The sequence below is a fragment of the Tachypleus tridentatus genome, chromosome 7 (genome assembly GCF_004210375.1).
Source record: "Tachypleus tridentatus isolate NWPU-2018 chromosome 7, ASM421037v1, whole genome shotgun sequence".
In the NCBI taxonomy this organism is placed as follows: Eukaryota; Metazoa; Arthropoda; class Merostomata; order Xiphosura; family Limulidae; genus Tachypleus; species Tachypleus tridentatus.
Window position 1 is genome coordinate 175,115,128 of NC_134831.1, and position 9,538 is coordinate 175,124,665.

Sequence of the window (9,538 nt, forward strand, 5' to 3'; positions counted from 1 at the left end):
TTATACTTTTTTTTAAACACTACCCACAGGTATGCGGCACTCATTTATACTAAGTCAAAGGCACTGCTGCACCCTCAACATTCCCAGATCACGGGCTCTTGGAGACTGCATACAGTGTGTAATAAAATAAAATATTATTTTATTCCCCAAAACAGAAAAATCAGTTAAAGAGAAGACATTTATATACGAGAAACGGCATGTTTTATGGAGATCAACAGCACCAAAAAGTTTTCGTTGAGAAACTATAAAATTGTGTGAAGAACTGTCTCTCGCATATTTAATAAAGTAACAATAAAGGTTACAAACGTAATTCGCCAAACATTCGAAGGTTTGTGAAACCTGGATAAACGTAAGTATATTAAAGTTTGTAAATGTTGAATTTTCTGGTTCTGATTTGAATTTTTATGTAAAAAAGTGTGAGATGAAACTAACTTTTTTAAAATAATTATTTCGTTGTTTTTCATTCGTTAATATCCATGGTTTATACTCTCTCAACGACTTAATTTAAAAACTAAAAGGGCAACCATACCAGTGTTTCTATCCTAACACTGGATATCTATTGAATATTGGTTGATACCTAATATAGAGTATGTTACTATTGGACGCGAACTATTTTTAATAACACTTCTCAAGTTATAGAAATTAAAACTTTCAGAACTGCTGTTATGCTTCCTTTTTGATTGTTACATGGTACTTATAAATATGTCTGCTTTTTCCCTTATTCATGTTTACAGACCACATTTAATCTTTTTAACCTTTGTAAGATATCTCATTTTTAAGTATTTCCTAATGTTATTATTATCATACTAACAATTTATTTGTTCAACTTTTCATAATTAGTCCACTAAAATCACAGTTGTTTAATTCTCTAAACACTTTGAACCAGTTATTAAAGCATTAATATACCTTTTATCATGCTAATTAAGTTATATCATAATAAGGAAGAATATTTGACGTCATTTGTTTTGTTCCTTTAAAAAGTTGATGACATCATGAATATTTGCAGGTTTTACTTCCATTTTATATTGTTCCTCAAAGTAAAACGTAGAATATATTAAAGTGCTGACTTAGAAACAGATTGGTTATCATCAACCCCACATCAATGTGGTTACAAACTGGGTTAAGTTAATAGTTTTGAGAAGAAGTCTCCAGGTAATTAACCTTCTGAAATAAAAACAAATACATCAGGATTAGTGTAACTATTGCATTTTTTCTACATAACAGAGATAGGTACTTATATTTATCTATTCAATCATCCCTTCCATGTTTTATGAATGAGACACTTTTATAAAGTTTGTGGGTGTAAAACATTTTTATTTTATAATATAGTGTGTTACGGTGAATTTTAAATTATGAATTTTCAATAGCTCAAACTTAGTCAGAACAAAGATCTCTTTAGGCCCTCGAGCCAAATAGTCTTAGAGATAATATCACTCCATTTCAATTTAGTTGTAAGTAAGTTATAGACTATGACAAATAAAACTGTTTTAAATAACCTTTGCTTTATCACTTATTATAGTAACTTACTACACTTTCTGGATAAATAAAATAAAGATGCAAGGTCACGCAAATTTAAACTTATTTCTCTCACGACATTATTAAAATAAATATTATTTTATTATCACAATGAAAATGATTATATTGTCTAATTGAATGTTGCTTAATTTATTTATTAGTTTCATATCAGACAAAGCCAAATTCATTTTAGTATAGTGTTTGACATAATTTAAATATAAAACAACAGATGGCACTAAAACTCAAACTTTAAGCGTTATTATATAAGTCCGCAGACTCACTGATGATACACGTAGAAGAGGAACCACTACTCAGAATTATATTATTTCCCGAAATTATATCATCATCTGCCACTCGATTCCTTGAAGGAACACAGGGCCGCAATCACTTGCGGTTTCAGTAACATGTATTTAAGTGAGTAGGTTGTCAGCCCACTGCACCGAGCCGTCCCTAATTTAGTAGTGTAAGACTAGGGGGAAGGCAGCTAGTCATCACCACCCACCGCCAACTCTTGAGCTGCTCTTTTATCAATGAATAGTGGGATTAACCGTCACATTATAACGCCCCCACGGCTGGGAGGGCGAGCATGTTTGGCGCGACGCGGGCGCGAACCCGCGACCCTCAGATTACGAAGTGCACACCTTAACGCGCTTGACCATGCCGGGCTGAAACTATACAGAAGAAGGTTAAGATATTTAAATATCAAAGACGAATTTGTTAAAGTATGTGTGTTCTTCAGTGTAAATATAATTATTTCTCGTCACAGGACGCCTTTATATAACATTCCTAAATCATTATCTTTCGCTCATTTCTTACAATGATGTAAGTTAATGACAAATCAAAACGCGAACGTCATCAGTAATCTTATTACCGAAACACTTGACGAACGAAATGAGCAGACATGAAATATTCTTATATCATTTATTGAAAAAAATGTGCTTAAAATACAGTTTTAGAATAAATGTTATCAAGTTAACTTTATTACAAGGTCCCTCGCTGGTATATCAGTAAGTCTATGGATTTACAGTCCTAAATTCAGCGGTTCGATCTCCCTCGGTGAATACAGCAGATAGCTTGATGTGGCTTTGTTAAAAGAAACTAACACCTTTATCACAAGAATTAAAAAAATGTAATGCAAAAAAATGTTTCTAAAATGGATTTGTTTGTTTTACAGCAAAGGAAAATTAATATTCTATTTTTTCCTTAATTCGTTTTCCATAACTTAAGCAAGCATTACAATTTATTTAATTTTATGTTTGCTAATTTTACATAATTATATGCAATTGAATATTTTTGTAAGGGAATATATTTATCGTTCTTAGGGATGTCACATGACCGTAAATATAACTTTTATTGGATCTCGTACTTTACGAGAATCTTACTTAAAGATAACAAGAGGAAAACCAATTGGGTCTCGTACTTTACGAGAATCTTACGTAAAGATAACAAGAGGAAAACCAGTGTGTTTGCGCAGTGTTTTTTAGGTTATATGTATTCGGGAAATGGTGAGTGATTTGGAATATTTTACTCGTAAGAAAGGTTGCGAAGATGAGCACAAATTTTTAATAGTTTGAGTATCTTAGTGTGATGTATATGTCGTTTCTATGGGTTGTCGCACATTTAACTTATTTTCATCATCATGACTATAATTATTTCAAGTTGCGTGTAGGACTACTCGTAACACCAATACGAAAACAAAGTATCCACGTGTAAAAAGTCGTTTTTTCTTTAAAAAAAAATAGCTTATTAGTTTTGATAAGCTAAATAAATATAAATAACCATATAATTGTGTATAACAAATGAATACCCTTTTCTGATTATAGCCGTTTTGATGTTTGTTGTAGACTAGTGGTATTTACCGTTCTTTCATTCTTAATAGGAAAAAGAAAACGTATCACATGACCACGTGAATTTGGAATCTCAAGATAGTATAATATTAGAGTTTGAAAATTGTGTTTTTTTTTATAAAATAAAAAAGCGATAAATTAAGTTCTGCCAAATCAGTGAAATACTCTCTCAAACTCAAACTTTATTTGTTTAGTGGTCGTGCGTGATAACTGTTAAAAGTTGAGTGGTATATAATATAGTTTATTTGCTGTTAACTAAATTGCATGTGACTTGTTTGCTACTGATAATTATGCATTGTTTTATAATAGGTAATCGTGATGGATGTAAATACATTTCTTTTGCTTTAATGGCACATAGTAAAAAACCAGAGATGTCTTACTTTGAGGTGTATTTTAATTAAAGTTATTTTTAATTATGTTTTTGTGTTTATTTTAGAAATTTGATGAAATGTGTATATTCTGAAACTTTAATGAAATATTTGTTTATTGCAGTATGCATTATTGTTTAAGTGAATTTTAGGATAAGTTTGTTAAGGCTAGGCTTTATGAGCATCCAGTTATCTATGGTAAGACTGTTGTATCAACTTCTAGATAAAGTGTTTACTTCTAGGTATTGTCAGAAGAGGTAAGTGACTCTGAAGGACCTGTAGTCCATATTCTTAGATCTATAACACCTTTTGTACCTTATGAGGTGTAGGGTTGGTTTGATCTCGTGAGGGTCACCTAGAGATGAATAGTTAAACACGAGGTCTGTTTTTCAACAGGCGGTATTTTTGTAACCCTTTGTTTTAATTATGTATATTTGTACCTATTTAAGAACTAAAAGTGACACAGTTGTTGTAACATGTTTCAAACCACATTAATATGTATCAAATCCTACAGTAATAAACATTCAGTTAACTCAGGAAACACTTTTCATATAAGAAGGGGGGTCACTTATTGTATGCTAGAAATGACTTTTTTTAACAAACCTTGTGCTTTAGTTGCCTGCAAATGTATTTACCCATATTTGCAGGTGCTGTATTGACCTGGCATCATGTGATGGTTAAATTCCTGCAGGATGCAGGATTGAAACTTGATTTCCTTTTAGTTGCTCCATCTATTGTTGGTAAAGATTAGCCCAGGAGTTTCTAGTGGATGGTGTTGACTACTTGCTTTTTTTTCTACTCAATCACTTCAAGAACGGAGTAGCTTTGTGCAAAATTCAACAGACATGCACATATATGAGTCATAGAACACTTGTAATAAACACCATATCAGAGCACTGTTGTCCTTGTTTGCTGTCTTGTAGGTTATGCTACAGTTGTGAAAAATATCAGACAAATGGTAGTTGATCATACATGAGAAGTTGACAATTTAATTATGACAAACAAACGTACGAAGATGAGTGATTGTAAAAAGTTTATTGATTCATTGGAAGAACTATGTAAAGAGAGAACTACAAAACTGGAGGAAGATATCTAAGGAGGAAACTGATGTCAACAAACATTCAGATGGAAAATACTTCAAACATGTAGTTAACATGGAGTGAGTACAAGTTCTGCAAAGGCTTACAGTTACCACATTAGTGGATGTGTGATAAAACTGGTTGAAAATAGCCATTGTCTTGTGACTACTTAGTAAATACGTGATTCGTTAAGATATTTCACTGTATAAGTTGACCAAGCTGAAGCAAGACTAAATATTTAAGGTTCTAAGCTGTTGTATGGTACAAAATATTTTAGTAACGTCTGATGAACTGAATAGCATATATTTTACAAGTGTATGGTTTTGCACAATCTCTAGGGGTAAAGGCTCAATTACAGATTGGAAATCATGTGCCAAATATTAAAATGTAAACAAATGTTTTTATAAATAAGTAGGAAGATGCAAAGACATAAGTTTATCCATTTTAAATACTCTACTGATATTGTTATTATCCTATGGAAACAAAAACAAGCTAGTTTATTCTATGGCTCCCTACACAGGCTTTAAATAACTGAAACCATTTTAACCCATCATAATTTATTTGCTGCTTTTTATCTTACCTCTCACCATCATCACACAGAGATGCAGTAAGTTCTGTTTATTTTTCAGGTACATGATGGATGACGCCCCCCTTCAATCTTGGGTGATTTTCACAAAGTACAACATGTGGCCATAATCTTATTTCTAGTGAATTGTCAGTGTGTAGCCACATAACAAAAACTGTAAGATAAAGTTTACTGGTGTTTTTTTGCCTTCAGGGACTTTAGGATGTTGAATATAAACTAGAGGAAGGAACTGACCTACAACTACATAAAGACAACACAGTGAACAATGCATATAACAATACAACATCAATATCTCTAAGAAAAACAAAGTAACTACAGATGTGTTGCCACCATCTAAAGAAATACTGAGGACACTTTTTCTGAGCTCTTGAAACTGTGATGACTAAACCAGCCATTCTTTCCATTCTAGCTGAACTTCTGGCATAACACATTCTGCCATCAATGTTACAGAAGTGTCCACTGATGCTTAATGAATCTTAATGAATTGTTTTGAGATGTAAGAAGAAGAGCTTCTGTAGCACTATAAACATGTAGATGAAGCCATCAAAGTAACTAAAGAACTCTGACAGACAATCTATCCCACAGTTTTATAAATAAGGTTTGTAGCCTCTATTTCAGTGCCTTCAATATTTCTGCAACCAAATGTAAATGTGATCATGAAAATATTACTTTCATGAGATATACACAAGAAATGACAGTTAAAGTAAAAATTGTTAATATCAGCTCTCCTTGTTGATTGTTTCATTGTAGCTGTTTTGAGAAGGTAATAAGTTAAAGGTTCATGTTGTAGATGGACTTGATAACCAGGTCTTGGATGATGAAGCTATCACATCAAATTTATGAGAAGTTAAAAGTTTATGTTGTGAGACCCAAACATTTTTCTCCTGTCCAAGTGTTAGTTTGGGTGTCTAATGAGAGTTTCTTAAAACATTAAATACAAACATTTTACTCTAACAAAATGTTTGATACTTATGTAACTTTAACACGTCTTCAACAGGTTATTTTCTCCTTTTCCTGGTGTCCCTCTGTAACATAATGCATCCTTTATTTTATTGAAGTAGGGATTAAGAGTCAGGGGGATACTCTCTCTACAGTAGTAATAATGATATCAATATCCTTGTAAGTAAATTGGCATCAGACTTGATAGCTGTGTGAAACTTTCTTCTTTCCACTTATTCAGATTTCATTGTATCGGGTCATCCCTTAAATAATGTCCAATTTTAGGTTCAGGAAAAGAGAGGATTTCAAATGCTTTTAATGTTATTCAATCAATAATGTATGTTCCATTATTATTAATTACTTCCTGCCAACGATTCACAAGCTCCTGAATGTCACTTTTATAAAATTCTTGTGGTTTGGAAGAAAAGAATGTAGAGAGGGTAGTTTTCACATCTTTATGTGTTCTAAGCTCTTTTCCATTAAGATAGTTTTGTGAACTTCAGAAAAAATGATAAACAGATGGGGGCAAGGTCTAAAGAATAAGGGGGATTTGAAAGTTTTCCAGCCTTGGTCTTGAATCTTTGCAGATGTGATCCTTGCTGTATGGGACCATGCATCATCTTGGTTTAATATAAGACCTTTATGATTGATTAAAGCAGGCTTCTTTTCAGTGCAACGTTCAAGCAATCTAATTGTTAACAATAGAAGTCTGATGTAAACGTTACTTTGAGTGGCAGCAACAAACTGAATCACATCAACAATATCCCATCAAATACTCTACAAGACTTTCTTAGGGTGGAGGACCATTTTGGGCTGTGCTTTAGGTAGTTTGCCTGCACTGAGCCATTGTATGCAGCACTTAACATTCTTATAAAATATCCATTTTTCATCTCCAGTCTCTAATCTGTCCAAAAAGGTGTTACGTTCACGAGTGCAGAGAAGTGCAAATGCCCACTCTTGCTCTAAGGTTGGCTTCTGTTAAATCATGGGGACACATTTTCCAAATTTTGGTAACTTTCAAGCTGTTGCAGATGACTGAACTGTTGAATGGATTGAATTAAGCTTCTGTGCTAGTTAAACTGTTACAGCACAATCTTCATCTAGTGCAGCCAGCAGCAAGTCAACATTAAACTCAACAGTACGATCTGAACGTGGTGCATCACTTAAGCTGTAGTCACCTGATCTGAACTTCTGAAACCACCTTCAACATTTTCTTTCACCATGAGAGGCTTTGCACCATAAACACCTTGAATGTTTCGTGTAGTTTCTACTGCACTATTGCCTTTTTTAAACTCATAAAACATTATATTCCTAATGTGCTTGTGAGACACATCCATCTTCATAAGGGTTTATTTGATTAACGATCTGAAAAAGTGGACTTGGATTAGTTTCTTTTTTTTGTCTGAACATTTTTTATACACGTCCTACTCCATTTTTAGTCATTAAAGCCTTCTACAAAGACAGAAATGATGATGCACTTTCTGTATTAAATTTTCGGACATTACTTATGGGATGACCTGATACATGTGTATTTGTTGGTTGTGATGTAGGTGTAGATTATTGCAGAGACAAACGAAACTTTATTAACTAATCATTCGAATACACGTTTTTTTGGTTTGCTTGCAACAAAGAAGCAAAATGCCAGCCCTCTAGTGAGGAAAAAATCAGTCTTCTGTTAGTAAAGAAAAACTAAACATAAAAGAACTGGCATTTTGACCCGATGTTGAAACTTGAAATAAAGCGTTAATCGTAGTGGACTAACAACACTTAAATATATGGTACGTGAAGATCATCTAGTAGAGTAATCCCAAGTTTTGACGTGTTAGTGTTATAATAGGTTTGATGACGTTAATAAAGTGTTTTATTTTCCTAATCTGACATGTTGTGTCGGTTATAAACGTGCGCCACAGGTGTTTACCATTGCTGAATTTCATTGTGGGTAATTGTCGTTTAAGTATATAAGCTTATATCAATCGTATTAACGTTTGACCTGTAAGATGGTCGATGACCAATATGATGCTTGGATGTGTGAATTTCAGTAATAGTATACACGAATGTACCACAACCCAAACTACTACCCAGATCAAATGTATGGTCTTCGAGGGCCCACAGACTCTTTTCAATCGTAAGCCAAAATGGTAAATATGTATATGAAACATATTAACAGTTGTAATAATTATCTTAACAGATGATATACAAACAGTAAAGTGTACATGTTTATCTACCATCATGAAATAAACCTGTTATTGCTACAGACAATATTAACTCTAACAAACCACAGGGAACATTTTGATGAGTTTCCCATCATTGGTGTAGGTGCTGTATGAGTAACTCTAGCCTTTTCACATTTCTGTTTATGTACATTTATATAAATGTGTTTGGAGCTAACATTTCACCTTTTCTTGGTTGCACAGACTGGCTGTTGGTTCAAGTTCGATCGGTACTAAAACGCGATTACCAGTTTTAGGGCCGTGGGTGCTGCTAAAACGTCAGTAAGTTACACAAGAATACCCAACATTTCACGATGGGTGCTACTTACTAGATGTAATCTTTCATTGGTTTACAATTAGGGCAGCTATACACAGATAAACTTGTGTATCTCTGCGCCAAAATTCTGAATGTAGTGTAATTGTGTGATCTCGGGCTTTAAATGTTTTTGAAATAAAGGATTCTGGGAGCTAGTTTCTCTGATATAATACTTTTAGGAATTGCGCATGTACCGTTTCAACACTGTTTCCAATGGCGGGTACAGTTGCACTATGCTCGCCTAAGCCGGGTGACGTAACGTTCATGATCTAATGATTACCAGTACCTGTATTAATTCTGTATTTTGCTTCTCTTCAAAGTGAAGACTGGGTGGGTTGAAATAGGTCTCGCTTCACAGAAGTTTTACTTTTAAGCCATAAAATGTTCTCCGATGCTTTTGTATTTGAATGAAAAAACAAAACGCACGCGGTGATGTCATCATTTTACGTGGGAACCGAACCTGCTCAGATTCTCGTTTGGTTTGAACCTCGTTGCTGGACTGAAATTACTAAATATATTCGAAAATTGTATTATATATATATGAGTGGAATAAGAAACTACTAAGTACTATGTTGGGTAGTCAAAACAAATAGGTTGTGTTTATTAAATGTAGTTGGTTTCAGTACCGTAATGGAACATCTGTTTACACACATACGTAAATACCTTCATTAGTGTTTT